Source organism: Plectropomus leopardus, chromosome 20 (assembly GCF_026936395.1).
Source record: "Plectropomus leopardus strain MGB_pleo_1.0 chromosome 20, ASM2693639v1, whole genome shotgun sequence".
Taxonomy (NCBI): domain Eukaryota; kingdom Metazoa; phylum Chordata; class Actinopteri; order Perciformes; family Serranidae; genus Plectropomus; species Plectropomus leopardus.
This window is the reverse complement of record NC_142195.1, coordinates 16,264,626-16,291,721: the sequence shown is the minus strand read 5'-3', so window position 1 is coordinate 16,291,721 and position 27,096 is coordinate 16,264,626. Positions and strand designations below refer to the sequence as shown.

Sequence of the window (27,096 nt, the reverse complement as noted above, 5' to 3'; positions counted from 1 at the left end):
GCAAAAAAGCCATAAATTAGCATGTTGAAAAAATGGCCAAAAATCGCATAGTATAGCCTTGGTAAAAATCTCAAATTTTGACATGTCCAAAAAATGGATGAAAACTACTTATTATAGCTCAAAGAGACACGCCATAGTTAAGCATGTTGAAAAAAGGGCCCAAAAACATCAAAAAAGCCATAAAATAGCATGTTGAAAAAATGGCCAAAAATCGCATACTATAGCCTTGGTAAAAATCTCAAATTTTGACATGTCCAAAAAATGGATGAAAACTACTTATTATAGCTCAAAGAGACACGCCATAGTTAAGCATGTTGAAAAAAGGGCCCAAAAACATCAAAAAGCCATAAATTAGCATGTTGAAAAATGGCCAAAAATCGCATAGTATAGCCTTGGTAAAAATCTCAAATTTTGACATGTCCAAAAAATGGATGAAAACTACTTATTATAGCTCAAAGAGACACGCCATAGTTAAGCATGTTGAAAAAAGGGCCCAAAAACATCAAAAAAGCCATAAATTAGCATGTTGAAAAAATGGCCAAAAATCGCATAGTATAGCCTTGGTAAAAATCTCAAATTTTGACATGTCCAAAAAATGGATGAAAACTACTTATTATAGCTCAAAGAGACACGCCATAGTTAAGCATGTTGAAAAAAGGGCCCAAAAAGGCAAAAAGCCATAATATAGCATGTTGAAAAAATGGCCAAAAATCGCATAGTATAGCCTTGGTAAAAATCTCAAATTTTGACATGTCCAAAAATGGATGAAAACTACTTATTATAGCTCAAAGAGACACGCCATAGTTAAGCATGTTGAAAAAGGGCCCAAAAGCGTCAAAAACCCATAATATAGCATGTTGAAAAAATGGCCAAAAATCGCATAGTATAGCCTTGGTAAAAATCTCAAATTTTGACATGTCCAAAAATGGATGAAAACTACTTATTATAGCTCAAAGAGACACGCCATAGTTAAGCATGTTGAATAAAGGGCCCAAAAAAGGCAAAAAAGCCATAAATTAGCATGTTGAAAAAATGGCCAAAAATCGCATACTATAGCCTTGGTAAAAATCTCAAATTTTGACATGTCCAAAAAATGGATGAAAACTACTTATTATAGCTCAAAGAGACACGCCATAGTTAAGCATGTTGAAAAAAAGGGCCCAGAAACGTCAAAAAACCCATAATATAGCACGTTGAAAAAATGGCCAAAAATCGCATAGTATAGCCTTGGTAAAAATCTCAAATTTTGACATGTCCAAAAATGGATGAAAACTACTTATTATAGCTCAAAGAGACACGCCATAGTTAAGCATGTTGAAAAAGGGCCCAAAAGGCAAAAAAGCCATAAATTAGCATGTTGAAAAAATGGCCAAAAATCGCATAGTATAGCCTTGGTAAAAATCTCAAATTTTGACATGTCCAAAAAATGGATGAAAACTACTTATTATAGCTCAAAGAGACACGCCATAGTTAAGCATGTTGAAAAAAGGGCCCAAAAAAGGACAAAAAACCATAAATTAGCATGTTGAAAAAATGGCCAAAAATCGCATAGTATAGCCTTGGTAAAAATCTCAAATTTTGACATGTCCAAAAAATGGATGAAAACTACTTATTATAGCTCAAAGAGACACGCCATAGTTAAGCATGTTGAAAAAAGGGCCCAAAAAAGGCAAAAAAGCCATAAATTAGCATGTTGAAAAAATGGCCAAAAATCGCATAGTATAGCCTTGGTAAAAATCTCAAATTTTGACATGTCCAAAAAATGGATGAAAACTACTTATTATAGCTCAAAGAGACACGCCATAGTTAAGCATGTTGAAAAAAGGGCCCAGAAACGTCAAAAACCCATAATATAGCATGTTGAAAAATGGCCAAAAATCGCATACTATAGCCTTGGTAAAACTCTCAAATTTTGACAAAAATGGATGAAAACTACTTATTATAGCTCAAAGAGACACGCCATAGTTAAGCATGTTGAAAAAAGGGCCCAAAAAAGGCAAAAAAGCCATAAATTAGCATGTTGAAAAAATGGCCAAAAATCGCATAGTATAGCCTTGGTAAAAATCTCAAATTTTGACATGTCCAAAAAATGGATGAAAACTACTTATTATAGCTCAAAGAGACACGCCATAGTTAAGCATGTTGAAAAAAGGGCCCAAAAACATCAAAAAAGCCATAAAATAGCATGTTGAAAAAATGGCCAAAAATCGCATACTATAGCCTTGGTAAAAATCTCAAATTTTGACATGTCCAAAAAATGGATGAAAACTACTTATTATAGCTCAAAGAGACACGCCATAGTTAAGCATGTTGAAAAAAGGGCCCAAAAAGGCAAAAAAGCCATAAATTAGCATGTTGAAAAATGGCCAAAAATCGCATAGTATAGCCTTGGTAAAAATCTCAAATTTTGACATGTCCAAAAATGGATGAAAACTACTTATTATAGCTCAAAGAGACACGCCATAGTTAAGCATGTTGAAAAAAGGGCCCAAAAAGGCAAAAAGCCATAAATTAGCATGTTGAAAAATGGCCAAAAATCGCATAGTATAGCCTTGGTAAAAATCTCAAATTTTGACATGTCCAAAAAATGGATGAAAACTACTTATTATAGCTCAAAGAGACACGCCATAGTTAAGCATGTTGAAAAAAGGGCCCAAAAACATCAAAAAAGCCATAAAATAGCATGTTGAAAAAATGGCCAAAAATCGCATAGTATAGCCTTGGTAAAAATCTCAAATTTTGACATGTCCAAAAAATGGATGAAAACTACTTATTATAGCTCAAAGAGACACGCCATAGTTAAGCATGTTGAAAAAAGGGCCCAAAAAAGGCAAAAAAGCCATAAATTAGCATGTTGAAAAAATGGCCAAAAATCGCATAGTATAGCCTTGGTAAAAATCTCAAATTTTGACATGTCCAAAAATGGATGAAAACTACTTATTATAGCTCAAAGAGACACGCCATAGTTAAGCATGTTGAAAAAGGGCCCAAAAAGGCAAAAAGCCATAAATTAGCATGTTGAAAAATGGCCAAAAATCGCATAGTATAGCCTTGGTAAAAATCTCAAATTTTGACATGTCCAAAAAATGGATGAAAACTACTTATTATAGCTCAAAGAGACACGCCATAGTTAAGCATGTTGAAAAAAGGGCCCAAAAAAGGCAAAAAAGCCATAAATTAGCATGTTGAAAAAATGGCCAAAAATCGCATAGTATAGCCTTGGTAAAAATCTCAAATTTTGACATGTCCAAAAAATGGATGAAAACTACTTATTATAGCTCAAAGAGACACGCCATAGTTAAGCATGTTGAAAAAGGGCCCAAAAAGGCAAAAAAGCCATAAATTAGCATGTTGAAAAATGGCCAAAAATCGCATAGTATAGCCTTGGTAAAAATCTCAAATTTTGACATGTCCAAAAAATGGATGAAAACTACTTATTATAGCTCAAAGAGACACGCCCTAGGTAAGCATGTTGAAAAAGGGCCCAAAAACGTCAAAAACCCATAATATAGCATGTTGAAAAATGGCCAAAAATCGCATAGTATAGCCTTGGTAAAAATCTCAAATTTTGACATGTCCAAAAAATGGATGAAAACTACTTATTATAGCTCAAAGAGACACGCCATAGTTAAGCATGTTGAAAAAAGGGCCCAAAAACGTCAAAAACCCATAATATAGCATGTTGAAAAAATGGCCAAAAATCGCATAGTATAGCCTTGGTAAAAATCTCAAATTTTGACATGTCCAAAAAATGGATGAAAACTACTTATTATAGCTCAAAGAGACACGCCATAGTTAAGCATGTTGAAAAAAGGGCCCAAAAAAGGCAAAAAAGCCATAAATTAGCATGTTGAAAAAATGGCCAAAAATCGCATAGTATAGCCTTGGTAAAAATCTCAAATTTTGACATGTCCAAAAAATGGATGAAAACTACTTATTATAGCTCAAAGAGACACGCCATAGTTAAGCATGTTGAAAAAGGGCCCAAAAAGGCAAAAAGCCATAAATTAGCATGTTGAAAAAATGGCCAAAAATCGCATAGTATAGCCTTGGTAAAAATCTCAAATTTTGACATGTCCAAAAATGGATGAAAACTACTTATTATAGCTCAAAGAGACACGCCATAGTTAAGCATGTTGAAAAAAGGGCCCAAAAAGGCAAAAAAGCCATAATATAGCATGTTGAAAAAATGGCCAAAAATCGCATAGTATAGCCTTGGTAAAATCTCAAATTTTGACATGTCCAAAAATGGATGAAAACTACTTATTATAGCTCAAAGAGACACGCCATAGTTAAGCATGTTGAAAAAAGGGCCCAAAAAGGCAAAAAGCCATAAATTAGCATGTTGAAAAATGGCCAAAAATCGCATAGTATAGCCTTGGTAAAAATCTCAAATTTTGACATGTCCAAAAAATGGATGAAAACTACTTATTATAGCTCAAAGAGACACGCCATAGTTAAGCATGTTGAAAAAAGGGCCCAAAAACGTCAAAAAACCCATAATATAGCACGTTGAAAAAATGGCCAAAAATCGCATAGTATAGCCTTGGTAAAAATCTCAAATTTTGACATGTCCAAAAAATGGATGAAAACTACTTATTATAGCTCAAAGAGACACGCCATAGTTAAGCATGTTGAAAAAGGGCCCAAAAAGGCAAAAAGCCATAAATTAGCATGTTGAAAAATGGCCAAAATCGCATAGTATAGCCTTGGTAAAAATCTCAAATTTTGACATGTCCAAAAAATGGATGAAAACTACTTATTATAGCTCAAAGAGACACGCCATAGTTAAGCATGTTGAAAAAAGGGCCCAGAAACGTCAAAAAACCCATAATATAGCACGTTGAAAAAATGGCCAAAAATCGCATAGTATAGCCTTGGTAAAAATCTCAAATTTTGACATGTCCAAAAAATGGATGAAAACTACTTATTATAGCTCAAAGAGACACGCCATAGTTAAGCATGTTGAAAAAAGGGCCCAAAAAAGGCAAAAAAGCCATAAATTAGCATGTTGAAAAAATGGCCAAAATCGCATAGTATAGCCTTGGTAAAAATCTCAAATTTTGACATGTCCAAAAAATGGATGAAAACTACTTATTATAGCTCAAAGAGACACGCCATAGTTAAGCATGTTGAAAAAAGGGCCCAAAAAAGGCAAAAAAGCCATAAATTAGCATGTTGAAAAAATGGCCAAAAATCGCATAGTATAGCCTTGGTAAAAATCTCAAATTTTGACATGTCCAAAAATGGATGAAAACTACTTATTATAGCTCAAAGAGACACGCCATAGTTAAGCATGTTGAAAAAAGGGCCCAAAAACGTCAAAAAACCCATAATATAGCACGTTGAAAAAATGGCCAAAAATCGCATAGTATAGCCTTGGTAAAAATCTCAAATTTTGACATGTCCAAAAAATGGATGAAAACTACTTATTATAGCTCAAAGAGACACGCCATAGTTAAGCATGTTGAAAAAAGGGCCCAAAAAAGGCAAAAAAGCCATAAATTAGCATGTTGAAAAAATGGCCAAAAATCGCATAGTATAGCCTTGGTAAAAATCTCAAATTTTGACATGTCCAAAAAATGGATGAAAACTACTTATTATAGCTCAAAGAGACACGCCATAGTTAAGCATGTTGAAAAAAGGGCCCAAAAAAGCAAAAAGCCATAAATTAGCATGTTGAAAAATCGCCAAAAATCGCATAGTATAGCCTTGGTAAAAATCTCAAATTTTGACATGTCCAAAAAATGGATGAAAACTACTTATTATAGCTCAAAGAGACACGCCATAGTTAAGCATGTTGAAAACAGGTCCCAAAAACGTCAAAAAAGCCATAAAATAGCATGTTGAAAAATGGCCAAAATCGCATAGTATAGCCTTGGTAAAAATCTCAAATTTTGACATGTCCAAAAATGGATGAAAACTACTTATTATAGCTCAAAGAGACACGCCATAGTTAAGCATGTTGAAAAAGGGCCCAAAAAGGCAAAAAAGCCATAAATTAGCATGTTGAAAAAATGGCCAAAAATCGCATAGTATAGCCTTGGTAAAAATCTCAAATTTTGACATGTCCAAAAAATGGATGAAAACTACTTATTATAGCTCAAAGAGACACGCCATAGTTAAGCATGTTGAAAAAAGGCCCAAAAAGGCAAAAAAGCCATAAATTAGCATGTTGAAAAATGGCCAAAAATCGCATAGTATAGCCTTGGTAAAAATCTCAAATTTTGACATGTCCAAAAAATGGATGAAAACTACTTATTATAGCTCAAAGAGACACGCCATAGTTAAGCATGTTGAAAAAAGGGCCCAAAAACGCAAAAAGCCATAATATAGCATGTTGAAAAATGGCCAAAATCGCTTAGGATAGCCTTGGTAAAAATCTCAAATTTTGACATGTCCAAAAAATGGATGAAAACTACTTATTATAGCTCAAAGAGACACGCCATAGTTAAGCATGTTGAAAAAGGGCCCAAAAAGGCAAAAAAGCCATAAATTAGCATGTTGAAAAATGGCCAAAATCGCATAGTATAGCCTTGGTAAAAATCTCAAATTTTGACATGTCCAAAAAATGGATGAAAACTACTTATTATAGCTCAAAGAGACACGCCATAGTTAAGCATGTTGAAAAAGGGCCCAAAAAGGCAAAAAAGCCATAAATTAGCATGTTGAAAAATGGCCAAAAATCGCATAGTATAGCCTTGGTAAAAATCTCAAATTTTGACATGTCCAAAAAATGGATGAAAACTACTTATTATAGCTCAAAGAGACACGCCATAGTTAAGCATGTTGAAAAAGGGCCCAAAAAGGCAAAAAAGCCATAAATATAGCATGTTGAAAAATGGCCAAAAATCGCATATAGTATAGCCTTGGTAAAAATCTCAAATTTTGACATGTCCAAAAATGGATGAAAACTACTTATTATAGCTCAAAGAGACACGCCATAGTTAAGCATGTTGAAAAAGGGCCCAAAAAGGCAAAAAAGCCATAAATTAGCATGTTGAAAAATGGCCAAAAATCGCATAGTATAGCCTTGGTAAAAATCTCAAATTTTGACATGTCCAAAAATGGATGAAAACTACTTATTATAGCTCAAAGAGACACGCCATAGTTAAGCATGTTGAAAAAAGGGCCCAAAAAGGCAAAAAACCCATAATATAGCACGTTGAAAAAATGGCCAAAAATCGCATAGTATAGCCTTGGTAAAAATCTCAAATTTTGACATGTCCAAAAAATGGATGAAAACCACTTATTATAACTCAAAGAGACACGACATAGCTAAGCATGTTGAAAAAGGGCCCAAAAAGGCAAAAAGCCATAAATTAGCATGTTGAAAAATGGCCAAAAATCGCATAGTATAGCCTTGGTAAAAATCTCAAATTTTGACATGTCCAAAAATGGATGAAAACTACTTATTATAGCTCAAAGAGACACGCCATAGTTAAGCATGTTGAAAAAAGGGCCCAAAACGTCAAAAACCCATAATATAGCATGTTGAAAAATGGCCAAAAATCGCATAGTATAGCCTTGGTAAAAATCTCAAATTTTGACATGTCCAAAAATGGATGAAAACTACTTATTATAGCTCAAAGAGACACGCCATAGTTAAGCATGTTGAAAAAGGGCCCAAAAAAGGCAAAAAACCCATAAATTAGCATGTTGAAAAAATGGCCAAAAATCGCATAGTATAGCCTTGGTAAAAATCTCAAATTTTGACATGTCCAAAAAATGGATGAAAACTACTTATTATAGCTCAAAGAGACACGCCATAGTTAAGCATGTTGAAAAAGGGCCCAAAAAAGGCAAAAAAGCCATAAATTAGCATGTTGAAAAAATGGCCAAAAATCGCATAGTATAGCCTTGGTAAAAATCTCAAATTTTGACATGTCCAAAAAATGGATGAAAACTACTTATTATAGCTCAAAGAGACACGCCGTAGTTAAGCATGTTGAAAAAAAGGGCCCAAAAACGTCAAAAAAAAGCCATAATATAGCACGTTGAAAAAATGGCCAAAAATCGCATACTATAGCCTTGGTAAAAATCTCAAATTTTGACATGTCCAAAAAATGGATGAAAACTACTTATTATAGCTCAAAGAGACACGCCATAGTTAAGCATGTTGAAAAAAGGGCCCAAAAACGTCAAAAAAGCCATAAAATAGCATGTTGAAAAAATGGCCAAAAATCGCATAGTATAGCCTTGGTAAAAATCTCAAATTTTGACATGTCCAAAAATGGATGAAAACTACTTATTATAGCTCAAAGAGACACGCCATAGTTAAGCATGTTGAAAAAAGGGCCCAAAAGCGTCAAAAAACCCATAATATAGCATGTTGAAAAATGGCCAAAAATCGCATAGTATAGCCTTGGTAAAAATCTCAAATTTTGACATGTCCAAAAATGGATGAAAACTACTTATTATAGCTCAAAGAGACACGCCATAGTTAAGCATGTTGAAAAAGGGCCCAAAAAGGCAAAAAAGCCATAAATTAGCATGTTGAAAAATGGCCAAAAATCGCATAGTATAGCCTTGGTAAAAATCTCAAATTTTGACATGTCCAAAAATGGATGAAAACCACTTATTATAACTCATAGAGACACGCCATTGCCAAGCATGTTGAAAATAGGTCCCAAAAACGTCAAAAAAGCCATAAAATAGCATGTTGAAAAAATGGCCAAAAATCGCATAGTATAGCCTTGGTAAAAATCTCAAATTTTGACATGTCCAAAAAATGGATGAAAACTACTTATTATAGCTCAAAGAGACACGCCATAGTTAAGCATGTTGAAAAAAGGGCCCAGAAACGTCAAAAAACCCATAATATAGCACGTTGAAAAAATGGCCAAAAATCGCATAGTATAGCCTTGGTAAAAATCTCAAATTTTGACATGTCCAAAAAATGGATGAAAACTACTTATTATAGCTCAAAGAGACACGCCATAGTTAAGCATGTTGAAAAAAGGGCCCAAAAAAGGCAAAAAAGCCATAAATTAGCATGTTGAAAAAATGGCCAAAAATCGCATAGTATAGCCTTGGTAAAAATCTCAAATTTTGACATGTCCAAAAAATGGATGAAAACTACTTATTATAGCTCAAAGAGACACGCCATAGTTAAGCATGTTGAAAAAAGGGCCCAAAAACGTCAAAAAAACCATAATATAGCATGTTGAAAAATGGCCAAAATCGCATAGTATAGCCTTGGTAAAAATCTCAAATTTTGACATGTCCAAAAAATGGATGAAAACTACTTATTATAGCTCAAAGAGACACGCCATAGTTAAGCATGTTGAAAAAAGGGCCCAAAAAAGGCAAAAAAGCCATAAATTAGCATGTTGAAAAAATGGCCAAAAATCGCATAGTATAGCCTTGGTAAAAATCTCAAATTTTGACATGTCCAAAAAATGGATGAAAACTACTTATTATAGCTCAAAGAGACACGCCATAGTTAAGCATGTTGAAAAAAGGGCCCAAAAACGTCAAAAAACCCATAATATAGCACGTTGAAAAAATGGCCAAAAATCGCATAGTATAGCCTTGGTAAAAATCTCAAATTTTGACATGTCCAAAAAATGGATGAAAACTACTTATTATAGCTCAAAGAGACACGCCATAGTTAAGCATGTTGAAAAAAGGGCCCAAAAAAGGCAAAAAAGCCATAAATTAGCATGTTGAAAAAATGGCCAAAAATCGCATAGTATAGCCTTGGTAAAAATCTCAAATTTTGACATGTCCAAAAAATGGATGAAAACTACTTATTATAGCTCAAAGAGACACGCCATAGTTAAGCATGTTGAAAAAAGGGCCCAGAAACGTCAAAAAACCCATAATATAGCACGTTGAAAAAATGGCCAAAAATCGCATAGTATAGCCTTGGTAAAAATCTCAAATTTTGACATGTCCAAAAAATGGATGAAAACTACTTATTATAGCTCAAAGAGACACGCCATAGTTAAGCATGTTGAAAAAAGGGCCCAGAAACGTCAAAAAACCCATAATATAGCACGTTGAAAAAATGGCCAAAAATCGCATAGTATAGCCTTGGTAAAAATCTCAAATTTTGACATGTCCAAAAAATGGATGAAAACTACTTATTATAGCTCAAAGAGACACGCCATAGTTAAGCATGTTGAATAAAGGGCCCAAAAAGGCAAAAAGCCATAAATTAGCATGTTGAAAAAATGGCCAAAAATCGCATAGTATAGCCTTGGTAAAAATCTCAAATTTTGACATGTCCAAAAAATGGATGAAAACCACTTATTATAACTCATAGAGACACGCCATTGCCAAGCATGTTGAAAATAGGTCCCAAAAACGTCAAAAAAGCCATAAAATAGCATGTTGAAAAAATGGCCAAAAATCGCATAGTATAGCCTTGGTAAAAATCTCAAATTTTGACATGTCCAAAAAATGGATGAAAACTACTTATTATAGCTCAAAGAGACACGCCATAGTTAAGCATGTTGAAAAAAGGGCCCAGAAACGTCAAAAAACCCATAATATAGCACGTTGAAAAAATGGCCAAAAATCGCATAGTATAGCCTTGGTAAAAATCTCAAATTTTGACATGTCCAAAAAATGGATGAAAACTACTTATTATAGCTCAAAGAGACACGCCATAGTTAAGCATGTTGAAAAAAGGGCCCAAAAAAAGTAAAAAAGCCATAAATTAGCATGTTGAAAAAATGGCCAAAAATCGCATAGTATAGCCTTGGTAAAAATCTCAAATTTTGACATGTCCAAAAAATGGATGAAAACCACTTATTATAACTCATAGAGACACGCCATTGCCAAGCATGTTGAAAATAGGTCCCAAAAACGTCAAAAAAGCCATAAAATAGCATGTTGAAAAAATGGCCAAAAATCGCATAGTATAGCCTTGGTAAAAATCTCAAATTTTGACATGTCCAAAAAATGGATGAAAACTACTTATTATAGCTCAAAGAGACACGCCATAGTTAAGCATGTTGAAAAAAGGGCCCAAAAACGTCAAAAAACCCATAATATAGCACGTTGAAAAAATGGCCAAAAATCGCATAGTATAGCCTTGGTAAAAATCTCAAATTTTGACATGTCCAAAAAATGGATGAAAACCACTTATTATAACTCATAGAGACACGCCATTGCCAAGCATGTTGAAAACAGGTCCCAAAAACGTCAAAAAAGCCATAAAATAGCATGTTGAAAAAATGGCCAAAAATCGCATAGTATAGCCTTGGTAAAAATCTCAAATTTTGACATGTCCAAAAAATGGATGAAAACTACTTATTATAGCTCAAAGAGACACGCCATAGTTAAGCATGTTGAAAAAAGGGCCCAAAAACGTCAAAAAACCCATAATATAGCACGTTGAAAAAATGGCCAAAAATCGCATAGTATAGCCTTGGTAAAAATCTCAAATTTTGACATGTCCAAAAAATGGATGAAAACCACTTATTATAACTCATAGAGACACGCCATTGCCAAGCATGTTGAAAATAGGTCCCAAAAACGTCAAAAAAGCCATAAAATAGCATGTTGAAAAAATGGCCAAAAATCGCATAGTATAGCCTTGGTAAAAATCTCAAATTTTGACATGTCCAAAAAATGGATGAAAACTACTTATTATAGCTCAAAGAGACACGCCATAGTTAAGCATGTTGAAAAAAGGGCCCAAAAACGTCAAAAAACCCATAATATAGCACGTTGAAAAAATGGCCAAAAATCGCATAGTATAGCCTTGGTAAAAATCTCAAATTTTGACATGTCCAAAAAATTGATGAAAACTACTTATTATTACTCATCGAGACATGCCATACCCAAGCATGTTGAAAAAAGGGCCCAAAAAATCTAAACAGTCATTATTATCGCACATATATGTGTATATATATATATATATATATAGTAAATTGAAAAAATACCAATTCCTCATGTCGATAAATCCGAAATTTTGACAAGTCCCAGAAATGGCTGAAAAACCCTTATTATAGCTCACAATTCATGCTAAAGAATAGCAAATTAAAAGACGGACCATAGAAAGGCCAAAAAGTCACAATATAGCATATAAAAAAATGGACTAAAATTGCACACTATAGTATGGCATTGATAGTATAGATAGATTTTTCTGTGATGACTTCTGAAGGATGGAGACACCTGTTAAAACTTCAATCAGCACACATTTATTATGAGTAAAAGCATGAGCATACAGTTATAATTAGAAATACAGAAAATACAAGTACAATGAACAAGTACAACATAGATGAAGATTAATACAAAGATGAGCTTTAAAAAGACTACAAATTAGGAGTAGTACAACAAAGACGAGTGCTCGGGACAGCCCAGACAGAGACCAGACTACACGCAGACTAAATAAAACAGAATACAAAAGCAGGCTGACACAAATCACATAGAAAGGCGGTAGTATTGATACAATGATGTGATGTTGATGGTAGGTATCAATTAATAACATGTCGTGTACTAGACATCTTTTGTGGAAAGAGGCATGTATTTGTGTTGTCATATTCACTGGCACTGGTCAAGCTGAGGTATCGCTGGTCATAACTTGTGGGACTCAGACATCACCGTATATGGAGAGGTGTTTCCTTGAGATAGACATGTTCTTGAGATAACTATGGAGCAAATGAAAAACATGGGCCCAAAAAAGTCCAGAAAGCCATAATATACCTTTTTGAAAAAAGAGCACAGAACTGCATACGATAGTGTGTCGAAAAATCTCAAATTTTGACATGTCCAAAACATGGATGAAAACCACTTATTATAACTCATAGAGACACGCCATTGCCAAGCATGTTGAAAAAGGGCCCAAAAACAGCAACAAAGCCATAATACAGCATGTTGAAAACATGGTGAAAAATCGCATACTATAGCCTTGGTAAAAATCTCAAATTTTGACATGTCCGAAAAATGGGTGTAAACCATTTATTATAGTTCATCCAGACACGCCATAGCCAAGCATGTTGAATAAAGGCCCCAAAACCGGCAAAAAACCCATAAAATAGCACGTTGAAAAAATGGCCAAAAATCGCATACTATAGCCTTGGTAAAAATCTCAAATTTTGACATGTCTAAAAAATGGATAGAAACTACTTATTATAACTCATAGAGACACGCCATAGCCAAGCATGTTGAATAAAGGCCCCCAAAAAGGCCAAAAAGCCATAATATAGCACGTTGAAAAAATGGCCAAAAATCGCATACTATAGCCTTGGTAAAAATCGCAAATTTTGACATGTCCAAAAAATGGATGAAAACTACTTATTATAACTAATCGAGACACACCATAAGTAAGCATGTTGAATAAAGGCCCCCAAAAAGGCCAAAAAGCCATAATATAGCAAGTTGAAAAAATGGCCAAAAATCGCATACTATAGCCTTGGTAAAAATCTCAAATTTTGACATGTCCAAAAAATGGATAAAAACTACTTATTATAACTCATAGAGACACGCCATAGCCAAGCATGTTGAATAAAGGCCCCCAAAAAGGCCAAAAAGCCATAATATAGCACGTTGAAAAAATGGCCAAAAATCGCATACTATAGCCTTGGTAAAAATCTCAAATTTTGACATGTCCAAAAAATGGATGAAAACCACTTATTATAACTCATAGAGACACGCCATAGCCAAGCATGTTGAATAAAGGCCCCCAAAAAGGCCAAAAAGCCATAATATAGCACGTTGAAAAAATGGCCAAAAATCGCATACTATAGCCTTGGTAAAAATCGCAAATTTTGACATGTCCAAAAAATGGATGAAAACTACTTATTATAACTAATCGAGACACACCATAAGTAAGCATGTTGAATAAAGGCCCCCAAAAAGGCCAAAAAGCCATAATATAGCAAGTTGAAAAAATGGCCAAAAATCGCATACTATAGCCTTGGTAAAAATCTCAAATTTTGACATGTCCAAAAAATGGATAAAAACTACTTATTATAACTCATAGAGACACGCCATAGCCAAGCATGTTGAATAAAGGCCCCCAAAAAGGCCAAAAAGCCATAATATAGCACGTTGAAAAAATGGCCAAAAATCGCATACTATAGCCTTGGTAAAAATCTCAAATTTTGACATGTCCAAAAAATGGATGAAAACCACTTATTATAACTCATAGAGACACGCCATTGCCAAGTATGTTGAAAAAAGGGCCCAAAAACGTCAAAAAAGACATAATATAGCACATTGAAAAAATGGCCAAAAATCGCATACTATAGCCTTGGTAAAAATCTCAAATTTTGACATGTCCAAAAAATGGATGAAAACTACTTATTATAGCTCATAGAGACACGCCATAGCCAACCATGTTGAATAAAGGCCCAAAAAAGGCAAAAAAGCCATAATATAGCAAGTTGAAAAAATGGCCAAAAATCGCATACTATAGCCTTGGTAAAAATCTCAAATTTTGAAATGTCCAAAAAATGGATGAAAACCACTTATTATAACTCATAGAGACACGCCATAGCCAAGCATGTTGAAAAAAAGGCCCAAAAACGGCAACAAAGCTATAATATAGCACGCTGGAAAAATGGCCAAAAATCGCATACTATAGACTTGGTAAAAATCTCAAATTTTGACATGTCTAAAAAATGGACAGAAACTACTTATTATAACTCATAGAGACACGCCATAGCCAAGCATGTTGAATAAAGGCCCCCAAAAAGGCCAAAAAGCCATAATATAGCAAGTTGAAAAAATGGCCAAAAATCGCATACTATAGCCTTGGTAAAAATCTCAAATTTTGACATGTCCAAAAAATGGATAAAAACTACTTATTATAACTCATAGAGACACGCCATAGCCAAGCATGTTGAAAAAAGGGCCCAAAAACGTCAAAAAAGACATAATATAGCACGTTGAAAAAATGGCCAAAAATCGCATACTATAGCCTTGGTAAAAATCGCAAATTTTGACATGTCCAAAAAATGGATGAAAACTACTTATTATAGCTCATAGAGACACGCCATAGCCAACCATGTTGAATAAAGGCCCAAAAAAGGCAAAAAAGCCATAATATAGCAAGTTGAAAAAATGGCCAAAAATCGCATACTATAGCCTTGGTAAAAATCTCAAATTTTGACATGTCCAAAAAATGGATGAAAACCACTTATTATAACTCATAGAGACACGCCATTGCCAAGTATGTTGAAAAAAGGGCCCAAAAACGTCAAAAAAGACATAATATAGCACATTGAAAAAATGGCCAAAAATCGCATACTATAGCCTTGGTAAAAATCTCAAATTTTGACATGTCCAAAAAATGGATGAAAACTACTTATTATAGCTCATAGAGACACGCCATAGCCAACCATGTTGAATAAAGGCCCAAAAAAGGCAAAAAAGCCATAATATAGCAAGTTGAAAAAATGGCCAAAAATCGCATACTATAGCCTTGGTAAAAATCTCAAATTTTGAAATGTCCAAAAAATGGATGAAAACCACTTATTATAACTCATAGAGACACGCCATAGCCAAGCATGTTGAAAAAAAGGCCCAAAAACGGCAACAAAGCTATAATATAGCACGCTGGAAAAATGGCCAAAAATCGCATACTATAGACTTGGTAAAAATCTCAAATTTTGACATGTCTAAAAAATGGACAGAAACTACTTATTATAACTCATAGAGACACGCCATAGCCAAGCATGTTGAAAAAAGGGCCCAAAAACGTCAAAAAAGACATAATATAGCACGTTGAAAAAATGGCCAAAAATCGCATACTATAGCCTTGGTAAAAATCTCAAATTTTGACATGTCCAAAAAATGGATGAAAACTACTTATTATAGCTCATAGAGACACGCCATAGCCAACCATGTTGAATAAAGGCCCAAAAAAGGCAAAAAAGCCATAATATAGCAAGTTGAAAAAATGGCCAAAAATCGCATACTATAGCCTTGGTAAAAATCTCAAATTTTGACATGTCCAAAAAATGGATAAAAACTACTTATTATAACTCATAGAGACACGCCATAGCCAAGCATGTTGAAAAAAGGCCCCCAAAAAGGCAAAAAAGCCATAATATAGCACATTGAAAAAATGGCCAAAATTGCATACTATAGCCTTGGTAAAAAAAACTCAAATTTTGAAATGTTCAAAAAATGGATAAAAACTACTTATTATAGCTCATCAAGACACACCATAAGTAAGCATGTTGAAAAAAGGGCCCAGAAACATCAAAAAAGCAGTAATATAGAATGTTGAAAAAATGGTCAAAAATCGCATACTATAGCCTTGGTAAAAATCTCAAATTTTGACATGTCCAAAAAATGGATAAAAACTACTTATTATAACTCATAGAGACACGCCATAGCCAAGCATGTTGAATAAAGGCCCCCAAAAAGGCCAAAAAGCCATAATATAGCACATTGAAAAAATGGCCAAAAATCGCATAGTATAGCCTTGGTAAAAATCTCAAATTTTGACATGTTCAAAAATTAATGGAAACCACTTGTTATAGCTCATCAAGACACGCCATTGTCAACCATGTTGAAAAAAAGGCCAAAAAATTGGCAACAAAGCCATAATATAGAATGTTGAAAAAATGGCCAAAAATCGCATACTATAGCCTTGGTAAAAATCTCAAATTTTGACATGTCCAAAAAATGGATGAAAACTACTTATTATAACTCATCAAGACACGCCATAAGTAAGCATGTTGAAAAAAGGCCCCAAAAACGTCAAAAAAGCCATAAAATAGCATGTTGAAAAAATGGCCAAAAATCGCATACTATAGCCTTGGTAAAAATCTCAAATTTTGACATGTCCAAAAAATGGATAAAAACCACTTATTATAACTCATAGAGACACGCCATAGCCAAGCATGTTGAAAAAAGGCCCCCAAAAAGGCAAAAAAGACATAATATAGCACTTTGAAAAAATGGCCAAAATCGCATACTATAGCCTTGGTAAAAATCTCAAATTTTGAAATATCCAAAAAATGGATGAAAACCACTTATTATAACTCATAGAGACACGCCATAGCCAAGCATGTTGAATAAAGGCCCCCAAAAAGGCCAAAAAGCCATAATATAGCACGTTGAAAAAATGGCCAAAAATCGCATACTATAGCCTTGGTAAAAATCTCAAATTTTGACATGTCCAAAAAATGGATGAAAACCACTTATTATAACTCATAGAGACACGCCATTGCCAAGTATGTTGAAAAAAGGGCCCAAAAACGTCAAAAAAGACATAATATAGCACATTGAAAAAATGGCCAAAAATCGCATACTATAGCCTTGGTAAAAATCTCAAATTTTGACATGTCCAAAAAATGGATGAAAACTACTTATTATAGCTCATAGAGACACGCCATAGCCAACCATGTTGAATAAAGGCCCAAAAAAGGCAAAAAAGCCATAATATAGCAAGTTGAAAAAATGGCCAAAAATCGCATACTATAGCCTTGGTAAAAATCTCAAATTTTGACATGTCTAAAAAATGGATAGAAACTACTTATCATAGCTCAAAGAGACACGCCATAGTTAAGCATGTTGAAAAATGGCCCAAAAACGGCAACAAAGCCATAATATAGCATGTTGAAAAAATGGCCAAAAATCGCATACTATAGCCTTGGTAAAAATCTCAAATTTTGACATGTCTAAAAAATGGATAGAAACTACTTATCATAGCTCAAAGAGACACGTCATAGTTAAGCATGTTGAAAAATGGCCCAAAAATGGCAAAAAAGCCATAATATAGAATGTTGAAAAAATGGCCAAAAATCGCATACTATCTCAAATTTTAACATGTCCAAAAAATGGCCAAAAACTGCTTATTATATCTCATAGAGATGCGCCATAGCCAAGCGTGTTGAAAAAAGGGCCAAAAAAGGCCAAAAAGCCACAGTATAGCACATCGATAAAATTGCCAAAAATCGCATATTGTATTCTAGCAAAAATTTTCAAAATTTGACATGTCCCTAAAATGGCTGAAAACCATTAGTAGTAGTTTAGTATAGTTCATAAAGACATGTATAGTTCATAAAGACATGTCATAGCATAGCATGTTGAAAAAAGCTCACGGAATCATAATATAGCACAGTATAGTATGGTAAAAAATGTCAAATTTTTACATGTCCAAATATTGGCTAAAACCACTTATTATAGCTTGTAGAGATGCATCATTATATAGCATGTCGAAAAAATGGCCGAAAACCACATCGTATAGTATGGTAAAAAAAAAAAATCAAATTTTGAAATTTCCAAAAAATGGCTGAAAGCACTTTATTTTGGCTTGGAGGGACGCGGCATAGTATAGCATGTCGAAAAAAAGGGTCAAAACATCATAATATAGCATGTAAATAAAAATAGCTGAAAACTGCATCGTATCGTATTGTGGAAAATCGCAAATTTTAACATTTCCCAAACATGGCTGTAAACAGCTTATTAAATGTTGTAGAGATGCAGCTTAGTATAGCATGTCAAAAAAGAGCCAAAAAATGCCAAAAATGTCATAATATAGCATGTTGGAAAAAAGGCAGAAATTATCATAGTATAGTGTAGCGACAGATCTCAAATTTTCACGTTAAATAAAATTGCTGAAAATAACATTATATAACTTGTAGAGACATGTCGTATCATACACTGTCGAAAATAACAAATTATAACCAAAACATCATAATTTAGCCTGCCGAATGTATGGATGAAAATACCATAGTATAGTATGTCGAAAAAAGTCAAATTTTGAAATGTCAAATATATGGCTGAAAACAACATTTTATAATTGCAGAGACACATTATAGTAAACAATGTAAAAAAAAAAAAACAAAAGCCCTAAAGCGCCATAATTTATCCATCCATCCATCCATCCATCCATCCATTTTCTTCCGCTTATCCGGGGTCGGGTCGCGGGGGCAGCAGCCTAAGCAGGGAAACCCAGACTTCCCTCTCCCCAAACACTTCGTCCAGCTCTTCCCGGGGGACCCCGAGGTGTTCCCAGGCCAGCTGTGAGACGTAGTCTCTCCAGCGTGTCCTGGGTCTTCCCTGGGGCCTCCTACCGGTGGGACGTGCCCTGAACACCTCACCAGGGAGGCGTCCTGGAGGCATCCTAATTAGATGCCCAAGCCACCTCATCTGGCTCTTCTCAATGCGGAGGAGCAGCGGCTCTACTCCGAGCTCCTCCCGGATGACCGAGCTTCTCACCCTATCTCGAAGAGAGAGCCCAGCCACTCTACGGAGGAAACTCATTTCGGCCACTTGTACCCGCGATCCTGTTCTTTCGGTCACTACCCAAAGCTCATGACCATAGTTGAGGGTAGGAACGAAGATCGACTGGTAAATCGAGAGCTTTGCCTTTCGGCTCAGCTCCCTCTTCACCAAAACAGACCGGTGCAGAGTCCGCATTACTGCAGACGCTACACCGATCCGCCTGTCGATCTCCCGTTCCATCCTTCCCTCACTCGTGAACAAGACCCCGAGGTACTTAAACTCCTCCACTTGGGGCAGGACTTCATCCCCAATCCGGAGGGGGCACGCCACCCTTTTCCGGCTGAGAACCATGGTCTCGGATTTGGAGGTGCTGATTCTCATTCCAGCCGCTTCACACTCGGCTGCGAACCGATCCAGTGAGAGCTGAAGGTCGCGGCCCGATGAAGCCAACAGGACCACATCATCTGCAAAGAGCAGAGACCTAATCCTGAGGTCACCAAACCGGACCCCCTCAACACCCTGGCTGTGCCTAGAAATTCTGTGCATAAAAGTTATGAACAGAATCTGCGACAAAGGGCAGCCCTGGCGGAGTCCAACCCTCACCGGAAATGAGTTCAACTTACTGCCGGCAATGCGGACCAAGCTCCGGCACCAGTCATACAGGGAACGGCCAGCCCGTATCAGGGAGTCCGAAACCCCATATTCCCGGAGAACCCCCCACAGGACTCCCCGAGGGACACGGTCGAATGCCTTCTCCAAGTCCACAAAGCACATGTGGACTGGTTGGGCAAACTCCCAAGCACCCTCAAGGATCCTGCCAAGGGTCCAGAGCTGGTCCACAGTTCCACGACCGGGGCGAAAACCACATTGCTCCTCCTGAATCCGGGGTTCGACTATCCGCCAGACCCTCCTCTCTAGTACCCCCGAATAGACCTTACCAGGGAGGCTGAGGAGTGTGATCCCCCTGTAATTGGAACACACCCTCCGGTCCCCCTTCTTGAAAAGAGGGACCACCACCCCAGTCTGCCAGTCCAAGGGCACTGCCCCCGATGTCCACGCAATGTTGCAGAGTCGTGTCAGCCACGACAGCCCCACAACATCCAGGGCCTTGAGGAACTCCGGGCGGACCTCGTCCACCCCCGGGGCCCTGCCACCGAGGAGCTTTTTGACCACCTCGGTAACCTCAGCCCCAGAGATAGAGGAGCCCACCCCCGGGTCCCCAGGCCCTGCTTACCCAACAGAAGGCGTGTCGGTGGGATTGAGGAGGTCTTCGAAGTATTCCTTCCACCGATCCACAACGTCCCGAGTCGAGGTCAGCAGCGCCCCGTCGCCACCATACACAGTGTTGACGGAGTACTGTTTCCCCCTCCTGAGACGCCGGATGGTGGTCCAGAACCTCTTCGAAGCCGTCCGCAAGTCGTTTTCCATGGCCTCGCCGAACTCCTCCCATGCCCAGGTTTTCGCCTCGGCGACCACCGCCGCCGCACTCCACTTGGCCTGTCGGTACCTGTCTGCTGCCTCCGGAGTCCCACAGGCCAAGAAGGCCCGATAGGACACCTTCTTCAGCTTGACGGCACCCCTTACCGGCAGTGTCCACCAGCGGGTTCAGGTGTTGCCGCCCCAACAGGCACCAACCACCTTACGGCCACAGCACCGGTCGGCCGCCTCAGCAATGGAGGCACGGAACACGGCCCACTCGGACTCAATGTCCCCAGCCTCCCCGGGACATGGTGAAGCTCTTCCGGAGGTGGAGTTGAAGCTCCTTCTGACGGGAGACTCTGCCAGACGTTCCCAGCAGACCCTCACAATGCGTTTGGGTCTGCCAGGTCTGACCGCGTCCTCCCCACCATCGGAGCCAACTCACCACCAGGTGGTGATCGGTTGACAGCTCCGCCCCTCTCTTCACCCGAGTGTCCAAGACATACGGCCGCAAGTCCAACGATACGACTACAAAGTCGATCATTGAACTGCGGCCTAGGGTGTCCTGATGCCAAGTGCGCATATGGACACCCTTATGCTTGAACATGGTGTTCGTTATGGAATCTGTGGCGAGCACAGAAGTCCAATAACAAAACACCACTCGGGTTCAGATCGGGGGGGCCATTCCTCCCGATCACGCCCCTCCAGGTCTAACTGTCGTTGCCAACGTGAGCATTGAAGTCCCCCAGCAGAACGAGGGAGTCCCCAGAAGGAGCACTCTCCAGCACCCCCTCTAAGGACTCCAAAAAGGGTGGATACTCTGAACTGCTGTTTGGACCATAGGCACAAACAACAGTCAGGATCCGTCCCCCAACCCGAAGGCGGAGGGAGGCTACCCTCTCATTCACCGGCGTAAACTCCAGCATTACAGGCACCGAGCCGGGGCAATAAGTATTGCCACCCTGCCCGGCGCCTCTCACCAGTGGCAACTCCAGAGTGGAAGAGAGTCCATCCCCTCTCAAGAAGACTGGTTCCGGAGCCCAAGCCATGCGTCGAGGTGAAGCCGACTATATCTAGTCGGAACTTCTCAACCTCGCGCACCAGCTCAGGCTCCTTCCCCACCCGAGAGGTGACATTCCACGTCCCCAGAACTAGCTTCTGCAGCCGAGGATCGGACCGCCAAGGTCCCCGCCTTTCGGCTGCCGCCCAGCTCACACTGCACCCGACCCCTACGGCCCCTCTAAACGTGTGTTTGTTTACATGGAAACATACCCAAAAATAACAGAGTAGCAAGTCTATGCCTTCCGCTTAAGTCCGGATATAGGCAATTTGTTGACCAGAGTGTCTTTGATGTTGTTTTTTTCTGTTTTAGGGAAACTGCGGCGTCTCCAAAACTGAGTGAAACGACAGGCGCCATGAGCCGATGCAAGGGTAAGATTTAAAGCTAAAAGCTGAATGCTCTGTGCTGAAATGGATCAAAAATGTGTATCGGCCGTGTGTTGTGTTAACACCATAGAGCAGTACTGATAGTATTACTTGTGTTATAGGCTGCTGGGAGCGAGGAGAGCTGTCTCGGCCAAAGAAGAAATCGATGTTTGGAGAGGGATCACCATAGACAGGACATCAGATGAGGACGACGGCACAGCTGACAGGAAAGCTGCGGATTGTGACGCCGCCATCCTTTAGAAGCCAGGAGCTCTCTGAACTACGTGCTGTTCTTCAGGAAAGACTGGAAGAGAACCCAAAATATTTAGCGACACACCACAAAAGGCTGCGTACTGGGCCACCCTCAGACAGACCGGCACCGACTGTATGCGACCCCAAAGCAGCAAAGAGACATTTCAAGCATCTCATGTAATAAAAACAACTCTGCTATGTTGCTGTTTTTTTAAAATAAAACTACCATTTTCAATATGTTCCTGGAAAATGTCTTTTTTCCTCAATGAACTGATATTGTGAGAGGTATTGTTAGTGACTGAATAATAATAATAATAAATTATTATTTTTATTATAGTAATATTAATGGGAGAGGCAAAACATTTGTTCTGCAATATCACATGCCCAAACTGCATGAATCTATAGCCAAATGATATTTTATTGCATAAATAACATAAAATATCTGCTGATATATCTGTCTGCTCTTCTGATATAAGAGTCACATGGAAAATTCAGTATCCCGTGAAAAGTTGACTGATATATGAGTCCGGCCGATATTTCTTTAAATTCGACAGACGTCACTGCCGATACTGGTTTTACCTGTTTTGGGACCACTTCACCCTATTTTTGGGTCAAAACGATATATCACTTAATTTTACTGCCTTAACTTGTTCTGCAATATCACAATTAGTGTCTTAAACTGTATCAATCTACAGCCAAATGATATGTTTATTTATTTTAAATAAATGAAATAAAACATTAGCTGATATACCTGTTTTGGGACCTCTTCACCCTATTTTTGGGCCAAAATGATAGATCACTTAACTTTATGGCCTTAATTTGTTCTGCGATATCACAATTAGTGTCTAAACGGGATGAATCTACTGCCAAATGATGTATTTATTTACTTTAAATACATAAAATAAAACATTGGCTGATGTGTCTGTCTGCTCTGCTGATATAAGTGTCATACGGCGTTGAAATGGAAAAATTCAGTATCCCGCGAAAACTCGACCGATAGATCAGTCCAGCCGATAATCAGCTCCGTTTTTTTCCAGGATAAAATCAGTATCGGCAGTGACGTCTGTCGAAAACTGACTGATAAATGACGGCCAATAATCAAGTAAGTTCTTGGCAGAGAAAATTCAGTATTCAGTGTATGATAATACAGGAGAAAAGCAGACAAACTTGTCGGATTTTTATGCGTATATACATAAAAATCCGTGTAAAAATATGCGTAATGATCAGAGAAGGGCATGATACTGATGTATATATATATATACATATGACCACTCACCTTACTGCTGACTCCGTGGCTCACCAGCAAAGCATCCACGTCTGTCGAAAACTGACTGATAAATGACGGCCAATAATCAACTAAGTTCTTGGCAGAGAAAATTCAGTATTCAGTGTATGATAATACAGGAGAAAAGCAGACAAACTTGTCGGATTTTTATGCGTATATACATAAAAATCCGTGTAAAAATATGCGTAATGATCAGAGAAGGGCATGATACTGATGTATATATATATATACATATGACCACTCACCTTACTGCTGACTCCGTGGCTCACCAGCAAAGCATCCACGTCTGTCGAAAACTGACTGATAAACGACGGCCAATAATCAAGTAAGTTCTTGGCAGAGAAAATTCAGTATTCAGTGTATGATAATACAGGAGAAAAGCAGACAAACTTGTCGGATTTTTATGCGTATATACATAAAAATCCGTGTAAAAATATGCGTAATGATCAGAGAAGGGCATGATACTGATGTATATATATATATACATATGACCACTCACCTTACTGCTGACTCCGTGGCTCACCGGCAAAGCATCCACCTAGTGATCATGAGCTCTTTTGCATCGGCCGGGTTCGAGACCAGCCTTCGGCGTTCTGCTACATGCTGTTCTCGGCTCTCTCTCCCACCGTTCCTCTCTCTCTTTAACTGTCTTTTGAATAAAGGCAAAATGCCCTGAAAAAAAAACACGTCAGTACTCCCTAAATGTTTCAAAACCTCTTCACCTGATTTATCAGCCAAAACATATATCACTCAATTTTACGTGCTTTAATTTGTCCTGCAATATCACAGTCTGTGTCTAACGTGTATCTAGACACAGACTGTGAATCTACAGCCACAAGATATTTTATGGCAAAAATAAAGTAACATATCAGCTGATATAACTGTCTGCTCTATTGATATTAAGGTCATATGGTGCTGACATGGAAAATTCAGTATCTGCAGTGATGTCTGTTGAAAACAGACAGAAAATCAGACAGGCTGATAATCAACTAAGTTCTTGGCAGGGAAAACTGTGACAGTTGTGTTACAAACAAACAAACACAATACCATACACTTGAACATTTATCCATATTGAGGGGGTGGCCTCTAGTTTAAGCCGAACCTTTATAATGAATTAAACATTATTATTTTAAATCGGATTACAGATTTCTTGCTGTGGATATCGGTGGCTTTGGCAGCAACAGTGACGGAGCCTGTGGGGGAGCAGGGCATCTGCAGAGACCTTCCCAGTATTTCAGCTCCCCAGCAGTTTATCTTATGTTCATTCTAGTTTTAAATTTACAGATGTTATAAAAAGAACAACCCTTTGTACAGTATCGCTTAACTCTGTGTATTATATGTGTGTGTATGTAACATTTCTCTATATATGTGATATATTTACCAGCCTTGAAATGTATGAACTATTAAATATGATTTGTAAACATAAATAAATATAAATAATAAAAAGCTGTGTGCCTTGCCTTACCATTTGTTATTGAGTCAAATGTAAACATGTTAATGTTGCAATCGGATTTTATTTAATAAATTAGGACAATAAATTCAGAGAAAAACATTAGTAGAACAATAAATATGAAATACATATTTTAATTATGGCAAAACACCGACAGAAAAGTAAATGTTGGTGATGCTGGGAATACACACCTCTGAACTCTGCCTCATGGCACCACTCCTGCATCTTTGACCCATGATTACCTTTCTGGGGGAAGGCGCCTTACCGCAGTGACATCATCCCTCTGCTGTGCTCTCGCTTTCTTTCGTTCTGCTTCTCCAGCTTCCTTCTTCCTCAAATACTCCTCCAGCATGCTGTCACTGGCCTTCCTCTTTGCCTTGGCTGTCCTGGGAGCTCCAGCACCACATCAGGCTCCTGCTCTGTTGGCCCTGCATCTTCCTCCTGCTCCTCCTCACTATCAACATTGTTTTGGGTGCTGCACAAAACCACGATTAGTATTTTGCCTTGCAGAGAAATTATATTGTAAGGTTTTAAGAGTCTTTGTTGGGATAAACTACAGTGGTGGAATGAGAGGTGACTCTTTTACCAAAAAGCAAGAGCATCTGGATTTCTTTTAATGTGAAACAGTAGGGAAACATTGCATTAATGGACACAGAAAAAACTCAGGCCCTCTTTGTAGATGCTATATTCTCCAATCAGGATTGCTAAGATCACTTTCAGCATTTTTAATATTCAAGCATTTTATTTTTACAATTATGTTAAAAGGTTTACAGCATACCTCCTGAAAGACGCTGATTGAGCTAAAAAAAAATTTAAAAAAAAAAAAGCCATTGCCTCCATAAACTTCCATCTATCCTTCTGCATGGCATATGCCTGATCACTCTGCACCTCTCTTCTTTCTCACAGGTGTCCCTCAGACTTTTCCACAGCTTCTTTACTTCATCAACTGAAAAGTTTTTTTAAAAAATAATAAAATAAAAAAAAACGTTTCTGCTGTAGCTGGTCAACACTGCAAATATGATTATGTTTAGCTCTGATGATACACAAACGCGTAGTTTAGACTGTTGTTTAAAATAATAAATACATCCTATGCTGGCTTTGTGCATATAATGGGTAATAAATAGCAGCTAATTCATAAACATACAGCACTGAATTTATAGTCTATCTGCAAGAGTGTCTGCCTGCAGGATCCACGGCTCCGCTCTCAAGTCACCTCCACTGTCAGAACAGGAAATAACACAAAAAGTACAAAATAAATGCGCGGGAGAAAAGCTAAATAAAATCGTATAGACACTTACGGTAGAAGCAATGTTTTCTTTGATTAATCTTTACTTAATTTTTCAACAATGAAACATGAAAACCATTATTCCATGATGTCGCTATGCTGTATGGATGGAGTTTATGTCCCATTTTTACCGAATAAATCAACACGGCATGTAAGTATGATAACCCACTAACAGAAAAAGGCAAAATCTCAGTAAAAAAAATCTCTGTAAAATCTACACATGAAGACTAATGGTTTTCATGTTACATTGTTGACTAATAAGTTACGATTAATTTTTTTTAAAAACTGTCCTTAAGTGTCGATACAATTAATTTTGAATTTTACAGTGCATTTATGTCATATCTTTTGTGTTATTTCCTGCACAGGAACTGACTTCACAGTGGGGGCCTGCAGGCGGACCCCTCTCTTGGTTTGTAACTACTAAAAACTCCTCACACAACTTTAAAAAAGCGACTTTAGATAACGACGAGGTTAGCTAGGAGGTTAGCTTCATGGAGGCTATCGTTAGCATCGTTTTAACAAAGACTGTTTAGGCATCGAAAACGTTTGATTATGCACACACCATGCTCATACTGCAGCTCCGACGCTATGTCTCCTCACACGTTGTCCTTGAGGTCATTATCTTCGTCTTTTTTCCTATTTTATTGTAAAAAAAACCGGCTCTCCGACACGAAAACAAACAAACGCTGCGCCATTCTGAATGTTTTTGAATTTGACTTCTTCTTCTGTGGGTTTTACGGCAGTTTGCGTCCCTTGAGTTGCATTACTGCCCCCTGATGGATTCACCCGAGCTCTGCAACCCGACTCACTCAGATCTACTACCATATACCTAAAACCCCT

At 37.5% G+C, this 27,096-nt stretch overlaps 2 long non-coding RNA genes across 8 annotated transcripts in view; one reads left to right on the top strand and one right to left on the bottom strand.

Annotated features, from left to right (window-relative positions):
- Positions 1–22,467, top strand: part of LOC121939165 (uncharacterized) — a 32,593-nt gene extending 10,126 nt beyond the window's left edge. For 4 of the 5 annotated variants that reach the window (XR_015775206.1, XR_015775207.1, XR_015775208.1 and 1 more), the window contains exons 4-5: positions 21,932–21,990; positions 22,107–22,467. This is a non-coding gene — a long non-coding RNA (uncharacterized LOC121939165). The remainder of the gene's footprint in view (positions 1–21,931; positions 21,991–22,106) is intronic. The other variant, XR_015775209.1, reaches the window with a different exon arrangement.
- On the bottom strand, positions 22,153–25,743 carry LOC148186200 (uncharacterized). 3 transcript variants are annotated; one of them, XR_015775211.1, is made up of 5 exons: positions 25,163–25,743; positions 24,021–24,193; positions 23,767–23,821; positions 23,513–23,599; positions 22,153–22,288 (listed from the first exon to the last, which is right to left on the bottom strand). It is a non-coding gene; the product is annotated as an uncharacterized LOC148186200 (long non-coding RNA). The 3 variants fall into 3 exon arrangements; XR_015775212.1 differs by having other exon boundaries at positions 23,513–23,567; XR_015775213.1 differs by lacking the exon at positions 23,513–23,599 and having other exon boundaries at positions 22,219–22,288.
- Positions 25,744–27,096: the final 1,353 nt, after the last annotated feature.